This window comes from Trachypithecus francoisi, unplaced genomic scaffold (genome assembly GCF_009764315.1).
Source record: "Trachypithecus francoisi isolate TF-2019V2 unplaced genomic scaffold, Tfra_2.0 Lachesis_group3, whole genome shotgun sequence".
Classification (NCBI taxonomy): Eukaryota; Metazoa; Chordata; class Mammalia; order Primates; family Cercopithecidae; genus Trachypithecus; species Trachypithecus francoisi.
This window is the reverse complement of record NW_022681468.1, coordinates 149,681,102-149,700,172: the sequence shown is the minus strand read 5'-3', so window position 1 is coordinate 149,700,172 and position 19,071 is coordinate 149,681,102.

Genomic DNA, 19,071 nt, shown 5'->3' with positions numbered 1-19,071 from the left:
CTACCGCGCCCGGCCATATCAGTGTTTTATAGTTTTCATTGCAGAGATTTTTCACTTCTTTGGTTAAGTTTATTCCTAGGTATTTTATTTTAATTGTAGCTGTGGTAAATGGGATTACTTTCTTGATTTCCTTTTCAGATGTTCACTGTTGGCATATAGAAATGCTGCTGCTTGGCTGGGCACAATGGCTTGTGCCTGTAATCCCAGCACTTTGGGAGACTGAGGTGGACGGATCACGAGGTCAGGAGTTCGAGACCAGCCTGACCAACATGGTGAAACCCTGTCTCTACTAAAAATGCAAAAACATTAGCCAGGCATGGTGGCACATGCCTGTAGTCCCAGCTACTCGGGAGGCTGAGGCGGCAGAATCACTTGAACCCAGGAGGCAGAGGTTGCAGTAAGCCAAGATTGCACAACTGCACTCCAGCCCAGGTGACAGAGCGAGACTCCGTCTCAAAAATAAATAAATAAATAAATAGATAAATAAATAAATAAATAAATTAGTTGGGTGTAGTGATGCATACCTGTAATCCCAGCTACTCGGGAGGCTGAGGCTGGAAAATCACTTGAACCCAGGAGGTGGAGGTTGCAGTGAGCCGAGATCACGCCACTGCACTCCAGCCTAGGCGACAGAGCAAGACTCTGCCTCAAAAAAAAGGAAAGAAATGCTGCTGCTTTTGTGTGTTGATTTTGTATCCTGCAACTTGACTGAATTTGTTTATCTTTACTGAATTTGAGTTTTTTGGTGGAGTCTTTAGGTTTTTCTAAATATAAAAGCCTATCATCTGCAAAAAGAATAATTTGACTTCTTCCTTTCAATTTTGGGTTCCCTTTATTTCTTTCTTTTGTCTAATTGCTATAGCTAGGACTTCTAGTACTATATTGAATGACAGTGCTGAAAGTGGGCATGCTTATCTTGTTCTAGATCTTAGAGAAAAGGTGTTATCAAAACACCAGGGGTTAGCCTGTAATCCCAGCACTTTGGGGAGCTGAGGTGGGTAGATGATTTGAGTAGCTGCGATTACAGGCATGTGCCACCACACCTGGATAATTTTTGTATTTTTAATAGAGATGGGGTTTCCGCATGTTGGCCAGGCTGGTCTCGAACTCCTGATCTCAGGTGATCCACCCACCTCAGCCTCCCAAAGTGCTGGGATTATAGGCATGAGTCACCATGTCCGGCAGTAGGATGAGTTTGGAAGTGTTCCCTACTGCTGTATTTTTTGGAATAGTTTGAGTAAGATTGGTATTAATTCTTCTTTAAATGTTTGGTAAAACTCAGCAGTGAAGCCATTGAGCCCCAGGCATTTCTTTGCTGGGAGAATTTTTATTATGGCTTTGATCTCATTACTTGTGATTGGTTTGTTCAGGTTTTAAGTTTCTTCATGATTCAATCTCGGTAAGTGGTATGTGCCTAGGAACGTATTGTTTCTTCCAGATTTTCCAATATATTGGCATATAGTTGTTCACAGAAGCCACTAACAATCCTTTGAATTTCTTCCATATCAGTTGTAATGTCTCCTTTTTCATCTCTGATTTTACTTACTTGGTTCGTCTCTCTTTTTTTCTTAGTCTGGCTAAAGGTTTGTCAGTTTTACCTTTTAAAAAAAACAACTTTTTGTTTTGTTGATTTTTGTATTGTTTTCTTCATTTCTTTTTTTTGAGACGGAGTCTTGCTCTGTGCCCCAGGCTGGAGTGCAGTGGTGCGATCTCGGCTCACTGCAAGCTCCGCACTTCCCTCCCCCCCCCCCCCCGTTCACGCCATTGTCCTGCCTCAGCCTCTCGAGAGCTGGGACTACAGGCGCCCGCCATCACGCCCGGCTAGTTTTTTGTATTTTTAGTAGAGATGGGGTTTCACCGTGTTAGCCAGGATGGTCTCGGTCTCCTGACCTCGTGATCCGCCCGCTTCGGCCTCCCAAAGTGCTGGGATTACAGGCTTGAGCCACCACGCCCGGCCTGTTTTCTTCATTTCAAATTAATTTATATCTGCTCTGATCCTTATTATTTATTTATTTATTTATTTATTTTTCCTAACTGTGGGTTCAGTTTGCTCTTACTTTTCCAGAGCTTTTTTTTTTTTTTTTTTTTTTTTGAGACAGAGTCTCACTCTTTTGCCCAGGTTGGAGTACAATGGCACAATCCCAGCTCACTGCAAACTCCACCTCCTGGGTTCAAGGGATTCTCCTGCCTCAGTCTCCCGAGTAGCTGGGATTACACACACACGCTACCATGCCCAGCTAATTTTTGTATTTTTAGTAGAGATGGGGTTTCACCATGTTAGCCAGGCTGGTCTTAATCCCCTGACCTCAGGTAATCCACCTGCCTTGGCCTCCCAAAATGCTGGGATTACAGGCCACCATGCCTGGGCATTACTTTTCCAGTTCTTTAAGATGTATCATCAGGTTATTTACTTGAAGTTTTTCTTATTTTTTGATGCAGGCACTTATAGCTTTAAATTTCCCTCTTAGTACTGCTTTCACTGTATCCCATAGGTTTTGGTATGTTGTGTTTCCATTATCATTCATTTCAATACATTTTTCAATTTCCTTCTTAATTTTTGCGTTGACCCACTGTCAGGAGCGTATTGTTTAATTTCAGTGTCTGTATATATTTTCCAAAATTCCTGTTGTTATTTATAGTTTTATTCCAATGTGGTCAGAGAAGATGCTTGATATTATTTCAATTTTTTGAATGTTTTAAGACTTGTTTTGTGTTCTAACATATGGTTTATCCTTCAGAATGATCTATGTGCTGAGGAGAAGAATGTATATTCTGCAGCCATTGGATGAAATGTTCTGTATCTGTTAGGTCCATTTTTTCTATAGTGCAGATTAAGTCCAGTGTTTCTTTGTTGATGTTCTGTCTGGGAGAAAAGGAGTCTAGGAGATCTGTCCAATGCTGAAAGTTGGGTGTTAAAGTGTCCAGCTATTATTGTATTCAAGTCTATCTCTCTCTTTTGCTCTAATAATATTTGCTTTTTTAAAATTTGGGTGCTTTAGTGTTCGGTGCATATATATTAATAATCATATCCTCTTGCTGAATTGGCAACTTTATCATTATATAATGACCTTCTTTATCTGTTCTTACAGTTTTTGTCTTGAAATCTATTTTGTCTGATATAAATGTAGTGACTCCTGTTCTCTTTTGGTTTCCATTAGCATGGAATATCTTTTTCCATCCTTTTATGTTAAGTCTATGTGCATCTTTATAAGTTAAATGTGTCTCTTGTGTGCAAGAGATCATTGGGTCTTGTTTTTTTATCCATTCAGCTACTCTGTGTCTTTTGATTGGAGTGTTTAGTCCATTTACATTCAATGTTATTGATAAGTAGGGACTTACTCTTACCTTTGTTTTCTGGTTGTTTTGCGATCTTCTCTTCCTTCTTTCCTACCTTCCTGTCTTCCTTTTAGTGAAGGTAATTTTCTCTGGTGGTATGCTTTAATTTCTTGCTTTTTATTTCTTGTGTATCAATTGTATGTTTTTCTATCTGAGGTTACTACGAGGCTTGCAAATACTGTCTTACAACCCATTATTTTAAATTAATGACAACACTGATTACATATATAAACACACACACAAAAAGAAAATGAAAAGTCTACACTCACTTTATTTCCCTGCTTTTTAACTTTTTGTTTCTCTTTGTCTTACTGTACTATCTATGTCTTGAAAAGTTGTAGTTAAGGCTGAGCGTGGTGGCTCACACCTGTAATCCCAGCATTTTGGGAGGCCAAGGTGGGTGGATCATGAGGTAATGAGTTCAAGACCAGCCTGGCCAAGATGGTGAAACCTCATCTCTATTAAAAATACAAAAATTAGTTGGGCATCATGGCGGGTGCCTGTAATCCCAGCTACTTGGGAGGCTGAGGCAGAGAATTGCTTGAACCTGGGAGGCAGAGGTTGCAGTGAGCAGAGATCCCACCACTACACTCCAGCCTGGGTGACAGAGACAGACTCTGTCTCAAAAGAAAGAAAAGTAAAGAAAAGAAAAGAGTTATTTTGTATTGGTTATTTAGTCTTTTTTTTTTTTCTTTTTGAGACAGAGTTTCACTCCTATTACCAAGGCTGGAGTGCAATGGTGCAATATCAGCTCACTACAACCTCTGCCTCCTGGGTTCAAGCGATTCTCTTGCCTCAGCTTCCTGAGTAGCTGGGATTACAGGAGCCCACCACCATGCCTAGTTGATTTGTTGTATTTTTAGTAGAGATGGGTTTTCCCATGTTGGCCTGGCTGGTCTCGAACTCCTGACCTCAGGTGATCCACCCGCCTCGGCCTCCCAAAGTGCTAGTATTACAGCCATGAGCCGCCCAGCCCGGGTCATTATTTAGTCTTTCTACTTAAGACAAGAGTAGTCTACATATCACCATTACAGTCTTGAAATCTATTTTGTCTGATATAAGTATAGTGACTCCTATTCTCTTTTGGTTTCCATTAGCATGGAATATCTTTTTCCATCCCTTTATGTTAAGTCTATGTGCATCTTTATAAGTTAAATGTGTCTCTTTGCTCTGTTAAATGTGTCTCTGTGCTTTTTGTGTGTGTGCTTACTATTACCAGTGAGTTCTGTACCTTCTGATGATTTCTTTTTCTTTTCTTTTTTTTTTTTTTTTTTGAGACAGAGTCTCACTCTGTTGCCCAGGCTGGAGTGCAGTGGTGCCATCTTGGCTCACTGCAACCTCCACTTCCTGGGTTCAGGAGATTCTCCTACCTCAACCTCCTGAGTATCTGGGATTACAGGCACCCACCACCACACCCAGCTAATTTTTGTATTTTTAGTAGAGATGTGGTTTCGCCACGTAGACCAGGCTGGTCTCAAACTCCTGATCTCAGGTAATCTGCCTGCCTTGGCCTCCCAAAGTGTTGGGATTACAGGTGTGAGCCACTGCACCTGGCCCAGATGATTTCTTTATACTTATCAACATTCTTTTCTTTCAGATTGAGGAGCTCCCTTTAGTATTTCTTGTAGGATAGGTCTGGTGTTGAGGAAATCCCTCAGCTTTTGTTTGTCTCAGAAGGTCCTTCTTTCTTTTCAATGGAAACTTTACAAGCAAGGAAAGAATGGGATGACAAGGAACACTTTAAATATGTCATGGCAGTCTCTCCTTGCCTGTAAGGTTTCCACAGAAAAGTCTGCCACCAGACATATTGGAGCTCCCTTGTATGGTATTTGTTTTTTTTTTTTTTCTCTTGCCACTTTTAGGGCCCTGTCTTTAACCTTGACCTTTGGGAGTTTGATTATTAGTAGTAGTCCTATTTGGGTTAAATTTGCTTGGTGTTCTATAACCTTCTTGTAGTTGAAGATTGATTTTTTTTTTTCTAGGTTTGGAAAGTTCTCTGATATTATCTCTTCCTTGGAGTAAGTTTTCTTTTTTATTCTTGTTTTCTTTCATATTTTTTTAGATGGCTAATTCTGAAAATTTTTCTATCTTTATCTCTTTCTCTACTTCCTCTTTCAGGCCAATAACTCTTAGATTTTCCTCCTTTTGAGGCTATTTTGTAGATCCTGTAGGTGTGCTTCATTTTTTATTCTTTTTTTGTCTTTTGTCTTGAATTTGAGTTTTCTCAAAAGAGCTATTTTGAATTTTCTGTCTAAAAGGTCAGAGATATCTCTGTTCCTCCAGGATTAGCCCTTGGTGCCTTATTTAGTTTGTTTGGTGAGGTCATGTTTTCCTGAATGGAAATGATGCTTGTAGATATTTGTCGGTATCTGGATATTGAAGAGTTAGGTATTTACTTGAATCTTCACAGTCTGGCTTTGAGACTTGGGCCCGAATCCCAATGATGCTGTGGTTTTTGCAGACTCAGAGGTACTGCCTTAGTAGTCTTGGCTAAGATCTGAAAAAATACTCTAGATTACCAGGGAGAGACTCTTGTTCTTCCCTTCTCCCAAACAAATGAAGTCTCTCTTTTTTTTTTTTTTTGAGACAGAGTCTTGCTCTGTCGCCCGGGCTGGAGTGCAGTGGCCAGATCTCAGCTCACTGCAAGCTCCACCTCCTGGGTTTACACCATTCTCCTGCCTCAGCCTCCAGAGTAGCTGGGACTACAGGCGCCCGCCACCTCGCCTGGCTAGTTTTTTGTATTTTTAGTAGAGATGGGGTTTCACCATGTTAGCCAGGATGGTCTCGATCTCCTGACCTCGTGATCTGCCCATCTCGGCCTCCCGAAGTGCTGGGTTTACAGGCTTGAGCCACCGCGCCCGGCCAAATGAAGTCTCTTTCGCTCTCTGTCCTGAGCCACCTGTAGGTGGCAGTGTGGTGATGCAAGCATCTGTGGCCTCACCACTGGGACTGCACTGGGTTAGACCTGAAGTCAGCACAGCGCTGATTTTTTTTTTTTTTGAGATGGAGTTTCACTCTGTCACCCAGGCTGGAGTGCAGTGGCACGATCTCAGTTCACTGCAACCTCTGTTTCATGGGTTCAGGCAATTCTCTGCCTCAGCCTCCTGAGTAGCTGAGATTACATGTATTTTTAGTAGAGATGAGATGTTGGCCAGGCTGATCTCGAACTCCTGACCTCAAATGATTCACCTGCTTTGGCTTCCCAAAGTGTTGGGATTACAGGCGTGAGCCACCACGCCCTGTCAACACTGGGTCTTGCCCAAGATTTTTGCCTTCAGGGCAGTGAGTTCCACCAGGTCCCAGGTGTGTCCAGAGATGTTGTCTGAGAGCCAGGAATGTTCTGTTCTACACAGTTCAGCTAGCCCACCTCTAAGCCCAGCCTAGCACTAGGAATTGCCTAGGAATTGTAGTCCTTATGTCCTAGACCGCCTCTCAGGTTTACTTGGGACCTCAGAGAAACTCAGTTCCAACCATTGGGATGAGCAATTCCCCTCTGGCTAGGGCTGGTCCAAATGTTTTTTTGCATGTGTGGGTGCTGGGCTCATGGCTTTATCTGCTGTGACAGGGCAGCACTGAGTTCAATGTAAAGTACCCCAGTCACTGTGCTTTCTCTCCCCAAAGTGCAGAGATTCTCTCTATGCCACATGGCTGCTGCCAGGGGATGGGGGAGGGGTGGCATTGCTGATTCAAGACTGCCCTCCTCAATGCCTTTTTAGTGATATGAAGTTAATACCATGTACTATGATCACTCCTCTGATTTTTTGGTTCTTGTTAGGGTGCTTTTCTGTGTGTCGATAATTATTAAAATGTGGTGTTCCAGTAGCAGGGACAAACTGTAGCCTTCTATTCTGCCATCTTGCTCTGCCTCTTCGCTAGTGAGTTTTGTACGTTCACATGATTTCTTGCTCATCAACATTCTTTTCTTTCAGAATAAATATCTTTTAGGATTTCTTTTTTTTTTTTTTTGAGACGGAGTCTCACTCTGCTGCCCAGGCTGGAGTGCAGTGGCCGGATCTCAGCTCACTGCAAGCTCCGCCTCCCGGGTTCACGCCATTCTCCTGCCTCAGCCTCCCGAGTAGCTGGGACTACAGGCGCCGGCACCTCGCCCGGCTAATTTTTTGTATTTTTTAGTAGAGACGGGGTTTCACCATGTTAGCCAGGATGGTCTCGATCTCCTGCCCTCGTGATCTGCCCGTCTCGGCCTCCCAAAGTGTTGGGATTACAGGCTTAAGCCACTGCGCCCGGCCTAGGATTTCTTATAAGATAGGTCTGGTATTGAAGAAATTCCTCAGCTTTTGCTTTTCTAGGAAAGTCTTTATTTCTCCTTCATGTTTGGATATACTATACTATCCTGGGATAAAAGTTTCTTTCTTCAACACTTTGAATATGTCATACCACTCTCCTTGCTTGTAAGGTTTCCACTGATAAGTCTGCTGCCAGAAGTATTAGAGCTCCTTGGTATGTTATTTGTTACTTTTCTCTTGCTGCTTTTAGGACTCTTTCTTTATCTCTGACCTTTGGGAGTTTCGTTATTAAATGACTTGAGGTAGTCTTATTTGGGTTAGATCTGCTTGATGTTCTATGACCTTCGTGTACTCAAACATCGATTATCTTTCTCTAAGTTTGAAAATTATCTGATATAATCCCTCTAAATAAACTTTCCACCCCTATTTATCTCTCTACCTCCCTTTTAAGGCTAATAACTCTTAGATTTCCCCTTTTGAGGCTATTTTCTAGACTCTGTAGGTGTGCTTCATTTTTACTTTTTTCTTTTGTCTCCTGTGACTGTTTGTTCATTCCTTCCTTTCTTCCTTCCTTCCCTCCCTCCTTCCTTTCTCTCTTTTTCCTTTCCTTTCTCTCTCTCTTTCTTCCCTTTCTTTCCTTTTCCTTTCTCTTTCTTTCCCTCTCTCTCTCTCTGCCTTTCTTTCTTTCATCTTTGTCTTTTTTTTTTTTTTTTTAAAGAGCCTCACTCTGTCACCCAAACTGGAGTGCAATGGAATAATTTCAGCTCACTGCAACCTCTGCCTCCTGGGTTCAAGGGATTCTTGTGCCTCATCCTCCTGAGTAGTTGGGAATACAGATATGCGCCACCATGCCTGGCTAATTTTTGTATTTGTAGTAGAAACGGGGTTTTGCCATGTTGGCCAGGTCGGTCTTGAACTCCCGACCTCGGGTGATCCGCCCACCTCAGCCTCCCAAAATGCTAGGATTATAGGCATGAACAACTGGCCTGACTATGTATTTTCTTTCTTTCTTTTTTTTTTTTTTGAGACGGAGTCTAGCTCTGTCGCCCGGGCTGGAGTGCAGTGGCCGGATCTCAGCTCACTGCAAGCTCCGCCTCCCGCGTTTACGCCATTCTCCTGCCTCAGCTTCCCAGGTAGCTGGAACTACAGGCGCCCGCCACCTCGCCCAGCTAGTTTTTTGTATTTTTTAGTAGAGCCGCGGTTTCACCGTGTTAGCCAGGATGGTCTTGATCTCCTGACCTCGTGATCCACCCGTCTCGGCCTCCCAAAGTGCTGGGATTACAGGCTTGAGCCACCGCGCCTGGCTGACTGTGTATTTTCAAATAGCCTGTCTTCAAACTCACTAATTCTTTCTTCTGTTTGATCAATTCTGCTGTTAACATACTCTGATGCATTCTTCAGTACATCAACTACATTTTTCAACTCCAGTATTTCTGCTTGCTTCTTTTAAATTATTTCAATGTATTTGTTAAATATATCTGATAGGATTCTGAATTCCTTCTCAGTGTTATCTTGAATTTTATTGAGCTTTCTCAAAAGAGCTATTTTGAATTCTCTTTCTAAAAAGTCATATACCTCTGTTTCTCCAGGATTAGTCCTTGGTGTGTTATTCAGTTTGTTCAGTGAGGTTATGTTTTCGTGGATGGAACTGATGTTTATGGATGTTTATCAGTGTTTGGGCATTGAAGGGTTAGATATTTATTGTAGTCTTCACAATCTGGGCTTGTTTGTATCTGTCCTTCTTGTATTTTAAAGGACTTGAGTGTTATGATCTAAGTCTTTGATCACTGTAGCTGTATCAAGGGGCACCCCAAGCTCAGTAATGCTGTGGCTCTTGCAGACTATTAGAGATACCAACTTGGTGGTCCTGGGTAAGATCTGGGAGAATTCCCTGGATTACCAGGCAGAGACTCTTGTTCTCTTCCCTCACTTTCCCCCAAACAAAGTCTCTGTCTCTCCGTGCTGAGTCACCTGGGTCAGGGAAAGGGGTGACACAATCAGTCCTGTGACCACCACCACTGAGACTGCACTGGGTCAGACCCGAAGCCAGTAGAGCATTGGGTTTCACCCAACGCCCATGGTGACCACTGCCTGGCTACTGCCTATATTCACTTAAGGCCCAAGGGTACTACAATCAGCAGGTGGTGAATCCAGCCAATCTTATGTCCTTCCCTTCAGGCCAGTGACTTCCCCTTGACCCTGGGTAGGTCCAAAGATGCCATCAAGGAGCCAGGGCCTCAAGTCAGAAATCTTAGGACTCTACCTGGTACTGCATTGTACTGCAGCTAAGCTGGCACCTACGTTGCAAGATGAGTTCTTCCCACTCTTCCCTCCTCTTTCCTCAAGCAGAAGAGTCTCTCCCCATGACCACTACTGCCTCAGTCCCGTGACAAGTACTGCCTGGCTACCATCAAAGTTCACTTAAGGCCCAAGGGCTCTTCAGTCAGGTTGTGGTGAATGCTGCCAGGCCTGGTTCTCTGCCTTTAGGGCAATGGATTCCCTTCTGGCCCAGAGTAGTTCCAGAAATGCTTTCCAGGGGCCGGGCACGGTGGCTCATGCCTGTAATCCCAGCACTTTGGGAGGCTGAGGCAGGCAGATCACGAGGTCAGGAGATCGAGATCATCTTGGCTAACACGGTGAAACCCCGTCTCCTACTAAAAATACAAAAAAATTAGCCAGGCGTGGTGCAGGGCGCCTGCAGTCCCAGCTACTTGGGAGGCTGAGGCAGGAGAATGGCGTGAACCCAGGAGGAGGAGCTTGCAGTGAGCCGAGATTGTGCCACTGCACTCTAGCCTGGGCAAGAGCGAGACTCTGTCTCAATAAAAAAAAAAAAAGAAAAAAAAAAAGAAATGCTTTCCAGGAGGCAAGGCCTGGAATTGGGGACCCTGGAAGCCTGCTTGTTGCTCTACCCAACTGTGACTGAGCTGGTACCCAAGCTGCGAGACAAAGTCCCCTTTATTCTTCCCTCTCCTTTCCTGAAGCAGAAGGAGTCTCTACCCATAGCCACCACAGTTGGGAATGTGCTGGGTTACACCTGAAGCCAGCATGGCTCTGAGTCTTACCCAAGGCCTGCCGTGAGTACTGCCTGACTATTCAGGTCCCAGTGACTCTTTCATAAGCAAGTGATGAATCCTGCCAGGACTGGGTCCTTCTCTGCAAGGCAGCAGGCTCCCTTCTAGCCCAGGATGTGTCTAGAAATGTCATCCAGGAGCAGGGGCCTGGAATGAGGCCCTAGGACTTTGCCTCGTGCCCGATTTCACGGTAGTTGAGCTGGTATCCAAGATGCAAGACAAAGTTTTCTTTACTCTTCCCTTTCATCTCCTCAATCAGGAGGAAGGAGTCTCTCCTAGAGCTGTGAGCTGCACTGCCGGGGGTTCTGGGATATAAGTACTCCCTTGGCCACCCCAGCTGGTATCTCACTAGGTTGTGTGCACCCCAAAGTCCACTGGCTCTGAGCCTAGCACAGCACCAGGACTTGCCCAGGAATTGCAGTCCCTGTGGCCTACACTGCCTTTCAAGTTTACCTAGGCCTCCAAAGCACTTTAGCTTGTGGGGCTTGCCAGAACTCAGGTTCCAACTGCTGGAATGGATAAGTCCCCTCTGGCTCGAGTTGGTCTAAATGCTCCCTCTGGGTTACTGGCTGATTTCTGCCCTGCGTTGCTTTCTGCTATGCCAGGGCAGCACTGAGTTCAAATGCAGAGTCTCACAATCATTGTATCTTCCTCCCCCAGAGCACAGATTCTCTCCTCACGCCAAGTGGCCACTACCAGGGGATGAAGAGGGATGATGTCGACAATTCAAGACTGTATTTCTTTACCTCTTCAGTGCCTGTTTCCTTAATATGATAATAAAACCAGGTACTGCAGTCACTCACCTGATTTTTGGTTCTTATGAAGGTGCTTTTTTAATGTAGCTGTTCAATTTTATATTTCTGTTGGAGGGATGATTGCTGGAGGCCTCTTATTTAGCCATCTTGCTCTGCCTCCTTGCAACACATAAAATTATTTAAACACTTTTGTGCAACTGTAAGTTCAAATGTTTGTAATTTTATTTATTTTATTTTGTTCTTTGAGATGAAGTCTCCCTCTGTTACCCAGGCTAGAGTGCAGTGGCGTGATCTCGGCTCACTGCAACCTTTACCTCCTGGGTTCAAGCAATTCTCCTGCCTCATCCTCTCAAGTAGCTGGGATTACAGGTGCCCGCCCCCATGCCTGGCTAGCTTTTGTACATTTATTAGAGATGGGGTTTTGCCATGTTGCCCAGGCTGGTCTCGAACTCCTTACCTCAAGTGATCCACCTGCCTTAGCCTCCCAAAGTGCTGGGATTACAGGCATGAGCCACTGTACCCAGCCCAAATGGTTGTAATTTTAAACATTACTTATAGAAATTCTAAAATCTGTCAAACAGATTTAAAAAGAAATTTGCAGCAGGGAGCAGTGACTCTCACCTGTAATCCCACCACTTTGGGAAGTTGAGGCAGGTGGATCACTTGAGCCCAGGAGTTCGAGATCAGTCTGGGAACACGGCAAAAACCCATCTCTACAAAAAATACAAGTTAGCTTGGCATGGTGGCATGTGCCTGTGGTCCCAGCTACTGGAGAGGCTGAGGCAGGAAGATCACCTGAGCCTGGGGAATTTGAAGCTGCAGTGAGCCGTGATGGCACCACTGCATTCCAGCCTGAGGAACAGAGTGAGGCTCTGTCTCAATAATAATAATAATAATAATATATATATATATTATATATATATAACTTGCAAGTATAAATTCTTAGAAGTAGTCACTTCTTGTCAACTGTAAGCATCATCAACTAGTGTGGTTTTCATGTCATCCCAAGATGCTTGTAGGGATCATGAGTGAACCAAATCCAGTTGCACTCCCAAGGAAACACTCATCAACATTTTATATAAATAGATTACTTGCTGGGACTCTGGTGTTAACATGTCTCATTCCCATCTTTTGCAGATGGGCAGGGTGAAAAAGAGCTCCCAGGGTACTAGGGTTAAAGCAGGACTTTCTATCCCAGGTTGGCTAGTTGGGCACAATCATTGTTTGGCACAATTGTTGTGTCCAAATTGGTCAGTGTGTCCAGTGATACGTCCAGAGTTGTTACCTTCTAGGTAATTAGTGAATCTGAGTTGATAATATGCCATGTTGTCTGGCTCATGTGGTTTGTTTATTGAGTCCCTTCAAGTTTTTCAGCTGCTCCTCTATATTTCTCCTGTATTTGGATAATAATTGGCTGTTTGGATTGGGAATGTGCCCAAGGCCAGCCCTTGCTGAGGCAGGGGTGAAGATTTCCACCATCTTCTGCTAGGATTGGATTCCCACTGCCCCAGCAATGTCTCTACTTTGAGGAAGGTGGTGAGTCAACAACTCTCTCTGCCTTTCCTTTTGGCCTTTTTTTTTTTTTTTTTTTTTTTTTTGAGACGGAGTCTCGCTCTGTTGCCCAGGCTAGAGTGCTGTGGCCGGATCTCAGCTCACTGCAAGCTCCGCCTCCCGGGTTCACGCCATTCTCCTGCCTCAGCCTCCCGAGTAGCTGGGACTACAGGCGCCCGCCACCTCGCCCGGCTAATTTTTTATATTTTTTAGTAGAGACGGGGTTTCACCGTGTTAGCCAGGATGGTCTCGATCTCCTGACCTCGTGATCCGCCCGTCTCGGCCTCCCAAAGTGCTGGGATTACAGGCTTGAGCCACCGCGCCCGGCCCCTTTTGGCCTTTTAAGGCCTTTGCAGAGTTGGGATTGTTACGAAGCAAGGCAGCTTCCCAGAGACAGCTAATCCTGTCACAAGTTTCTGGCATACTCTGTAGCAATGGACAGCCACTATTAACCTTTTTGAGCTTTATTTTCCTCATCTGTAAAACTAGAGTAGTACTACCTCATAAGTTGTGAGCATTAAATGAGCTCATGCATATAAAATGTCAGCACAAAGTAAGTACTCAATAAATAGTAGCTATTACCTTCCTAAAAACATATATATTTTATTTATTTATTTATTTTTTTGAGACGTAGTCCCGCTCTGTCGCCCAGGCTGGAGTGCAGTGACGTGATCTCAGCTCACTGCAAGCTCCGCCTCCCGGGTTCACGCCATTCTCCTGCCTCCGCCTCCCGAGTAGCTGGACTACAGGCGCATGCCATCATGCCCGGCTAATTTTTTTTGTACTTTTAGTAGCGAGCGACAGGGTTTCTCCGTGTTAGCCAGGATGGTCTCGATCTGCTGACCTTGTGATCCGCCCGCCTCGGCCTCCCAAAGTGCTGGGATTACAGGTGTGAGCCGCCGTGCCTGGCCTATATTTTATTTTTAATTGATAATAATTATATGTATTTATGCAATACAATGTAATTTTAATTGTTTACATTGTGAAATTGTTAAATCAAGCTAGTTAACAACTCTCACCTCACGTACTTACCATTTTTTGTGGTGAAAACATTTAAAATCTATCATGTATATATGTTTAACACAGGGGTATTTTTCCCAAGGTTCAGCTGGGCTTAGTTTTCCTGGGAAAACTGGATTACAATACTTATAAGTTTAATGGATGTGAAATTGATTGAATTTTAAGAAATCATAGCAAACTATATTCGGTTGAACCGTGGGGAAATATACTTGTAGAAAGATGATCATTTATTTACAATGCATGTCTGCTATTCAAGGACTCTCATTTTGTAAGCATACTAGGGGAGCTGGATTAGTAAGGAGCAGATTAGATCACTTGATACATCACTTTATATATACATACATATATACGTATGTGTGTGTATATCTATATATATACACTTTTTTTTTTTGAGACAAAATTTCACTATTTCACCCAGACTGGAGTGCAGTGGTGCAAGGTGCAATCATAGCTCACTGTAGCCTTGAACTCCTGGGCTCAAGCAATCCTCCCTCCTCAGCTTCCCAGATAGCTAGGACTACAAGCATGCATCACCACACCTGGCTAATTAAAAAAAAAAAATTTTTTTTTGGCCAGGTGTGGTGGCTCACGCCTGTAATTCCAGCACTTTGGGAGGCCGAGGTGGGCAGATCACGAGCTCTGGAGTTCGAGACCAGCCTGACCAACATGGTGAAAACCCGTCTCTACTAAAAATACAAAAAATGGGGCCGGGTGCGGTGGCTCAAGCCTCTAATCCCAGCACTTTGGGAGGCCGAGTCGGGTGGATCACGAGGTCAGGAGACTGAGACCATCCTGGCTAACCCGGTGAAACCCCGTCTCTACTAAAAAATATAAAAAACTAGCCGGGCGAGGTGGCGGGCACCTGTAGTCCCAGCTACTTGGGAGGCTGGGGCAGGAGAATGGCATAAACCTGGGAGGCAGAGCTTGCAGTGAGCTGAGATCCGGCCACTGCACTCCAGCCTGGGGGACAGAGCGAGACTCTGTCTCAAATAAATAAATAAATAAAATAAAAATAAAAATACAAAAAATGAGCCAGGTGTGGTGGCAGGCGCCTGTAGTCCCAGCTACTCGGGAGGCTGAGGCAAGAGTATCGCTTGAACCTGGGAGGTGGAGGTTGCAGTGAGCCCAGATCACACCACTGCACTTCAGCCTGGTGACAGAGCAAGACTCCGTCTCAAAAAAAAAAAAAAGCAATTTTTTTGTAGAGTTAGGGGTCTCACTATGTTGCCCAGACTAGTCTCTAACTCCTGGCCTCAAATAGTCCTCTCACCTCAGACTCTCAATGCAGTAGGATTGCAAGTGTGAGCCATCACACTCCAAAATTTTTCAATTAACGTTATTTATAAATATTCTCATAGATTGCCAATTTAGCTATTAGAGGGAAATCTAGTTTGCCTTATTTCCAAGTTCTCAGTGGGTTGTTTTGGAGGAAAGGAACAGAAACTACTCAAATCAGTTTTTTTTTTTTTTTTTTTTTTTTTTTGAGACGGAGTCTTGCTCTGCCACCCAGGCTGGAGTGCAGTGGCCGGATCTCAGCTCACTGCAAGCTCCGCCTCCGGGTTTACGCCATTCTCCTGCCTCAGCCTCCCGAGTAGCTGGGACTACAGGCGCCCGCCTCGTCGCCCGGCTAGTTTTTTGTATTTTTAAGTAGAGACGGGGTTTCACCGTATTAGCCAGGATGGTATCGATCTCCTGACCTCGTGATCTGCCCGTCTCGGCCTCCCAAAGTGCTGGGATTACAGGCTTGAGGCACCGCGCCCGGCCGGGTCAAATCAGTTTAATCAATAAAAATGGAAGGGAGATTTATTGGAATGTAGGGATATCTCATAACTCAAGAGCATTAATCCTTAAGAGTTCAATTTTTTTTTTTTTTTTTAAAGTCAAAAAGAACCCAAGGGCAGGAGGAGTAAGTACTGCTAGGCTTCTGAGAAACTGGAAAGGCAATCTGGAAAGGAGTCAGAATTCAAATGGTGCATTTATCTTTGACTCTCTCCTTAATATCTCAATTTCTTTCTTTCTTTTTTTCTTTTTGAGACAGTCTTGCTCTGTCGTCCAGGCTGGAGTGTAGTGGCATGATCTCAGCTCACTGCAACCCCTGCCTCCCGGGTTCAAGCGATTCTCCTGCCTCGGCCTCCTGAGTAGCTGGGATTACAGGCATGTGCCACCACACCCAGCTGATTTTTGTATTTTTAGTAGAGATAGGGTTTCACCATGTTGGCCAGGCTGGTCTGGAACTCCTCCTGACCTCAGGTGATCCACCCACCTTGGTCTCCCAGGGAGCTGGGATTACAGGCTTGAGCCATCGCGCCTGACATCAATTTCTTAATCTTTCTGCAGATGTGCATTCTCTGATTTGATATATCTATCTGTGTACTTTGCTCCATAAATTCCTGAGGTCAGATTTGAATATAAAACCCAAGTCCAATTTTCCAGGGGCAGGAAAATGATTGACTGATTTGGGGTCAGATGAACACTGCTGATACAACCAGTGGTCAGAAAGGTAAAAGTCATGTGACTACAGTAAGCTAGGACTAGGAGGGCTGTAGGTTTGCAGATGCTCTAAAGGTGTGGGAAGAACTGGAGGCAAAGGTGTGTAACTTTGATATGGAAGAAAGTTCACTATTATCACAGGTACTATCTATAATCACTAAGTTAGGTTGTTTCTACATCCAGAAAGCTGCCTGAGTCTGTTCTCTCTGTAATTCCTCTAATTCAGAGGACCCCAATGCCCCATCATAGACCTGTGGCCTGTTAGGAACTGGGCTGCACAGCAGGAGGTGAGCAGCTGGCAAGCAAGCATTACTGCCTGAGCTCTGCCTCCTGTCAGATCAGGGAGAGCATTAGATTCTCACAGGAACTCAAACCCTATTTTGAACTGCACCTGTGAGGAATCTAGATTGCACACTCCTTATGGGAATCTAACTGATGATCTTGAGGTACAACAGTTTCATTCCAAAACCATTCTCTGCCTCATGTCCACCCCCCGAGCCCTGTAGAAAACTGTCTTTGATAAAACAGGTCCCTGGTGCCAAAAAGGTAGAATTGGAATCTAATTTAAATCTTCATCTCTTGCCTGAAATATTGCAAGAACTTCCTTTTTGCTGTCTTCACTTTCACTCTCCTGAAATCTATTCTTCAATGCCACAAGATAATAGTGTGAGGATTGAATAAAACCTTTGTCAACTTTAAAGCACTCCACATATATAAAGTAGTAATAAGGCCGTTGCAATGGCTCACACCTGTAATTCCAACACTTTGGGAGGCCAAGGTGGGAGGATCACTTGAGGCCAGGAGTTCAAGGCCAACTTGAACAGAGCGAGATGCTGTCTCAAAAATAAAAAAAAGCCAGGCATGATGGTTCACACCTGTAATTCCAGCACTTTGGGAGGCCAAGGCAGGTGGATCGCCTGAGGTCAGGAGTTTGAGACCAGCCTGGCCAACATGGTGAAACCCCGTCTCTATTAGAAATACAAAAAATTAGCTGGGCATGGTGGCGAGTGCCTGTAATCCCAGTTACTTGCGAGGCTGAGGCATGGAGACTCGCTTGAATCTGGAGGTGGGGGTTGCAGTGAGCTGAGAATCGCATCCCTGCACTCCAGCCTGGGCAACAGAGTGAGACTCCATCTAAAAAAAAAAAAAAATAATAATAATAATAACAAATCAGTAATAGTGGAGGGGAATAGATCTAACCAAATGACTTGTCTTCTTAAAAACTTTCAGTGATTTATTCAGTACCTAGAGACCAAAGCTCCTTATATATGTATTTTTTGAGACGGAGTCTTGCTCTGTTGCCCAGGCTGGAGTGCAGTGGGGCTATCTCGGCTCACTGCAACCTCCACCTCCCAGGTTCAAGCAATTCTGTGCCTCAGCCTCCCAAGTAGCTGGGATTACTGGCATGCGTCACCACGCCCAGCTACTTTTTGTAGTTTTAGTAGAGATGGGGTTTTGCCATCTTGGCCAGGCTGGTCTTGAACTGACCACGTGATCCACCCACCGTGGCTTCCCAAAGTGCTGGGATTACAGGCTTGAGCCACCGCGCCTGGCCTCTCCTTACATGTTTTGTTGTTGTTGTTTGCTTTTTGGGACAAGGGCTCACTCTGTAGCCCAGGCTGGAGTGCAGTGTCCCATCATAGCTGACTGCAGCCTTGACGTCCTGAGCTCAAGCAATCCTCCCACCTCAGCTTCCGGGAGAGCTGAGACCACAGGCACAAGCCACCATGCCCAGTTTATTCTTTTTGGAGATACGGGGTCCCACTATGTTGCCCAGGCTGGCCTCCAACTCCTGAGCTCAAGCGATCCTCCCCCGCCTTGGCTTCCCAAAGTGCTGGGATTACAGGTGTAAGCCACTGTGCAGGCCTTATATGATCTTAAGCCTCTTCATATCCTGAACTAAATGTAACTTTCCAGTTTCGGCACTTGTTCTGGCACTTTTCCTCCCTCGCTAGATAATACTAATCTTTAATCATGTAGTTCGTTTCCATGCCAATACTACCCTATCTGCTTATAGTGTCTTCCACTTCGCCCAAGAAATCCTACTCGGCTAGCTTGTGTTGTTTTGAGACACCCTCGTTCTGTCGCCCACGCTGGAGTACAGTGGCGAGATCTCGGTTCCCTGCAACCTCCTCCTCCCGGGTTCAAGCGATTCTCCGCCCTACTCAGCCTTTAAAACTGGAATCACGGGTCAAAACTTTCTGGTAAACGACGAGATTTAGGTTTAGGTTATGAAATTCAATGCCCCCTTCCTCTGAAGTCCTGCAAATCTCCAGTAAAACACCACAGATTGACGAATATTCCAGCCATTTCCCTCTCCCCTCCGATAGCTCCATTTCCCACTTCTATCCATCTTCTCGAGCTTCCTCAGCAGCTCCACCTCCATGAGGCCTGGAAAGCACCTGATTCCAGGAATGTGAGTCGGAGGCTCAAAGCGACCAGCGCCAAAAGCTGACGTTCAGATACTGCTGAAACAAACCACAAGAGTGCTAAGGCTCCAGGTAATAGTCCAGCTGGGAAGACCGTGGGAACTCGCGGGCCCGCCGGCGGCGCATGCCGGAAGATGCAGTCCCGGGCCGACGCATTACCTCTTGGGAGTTGTAG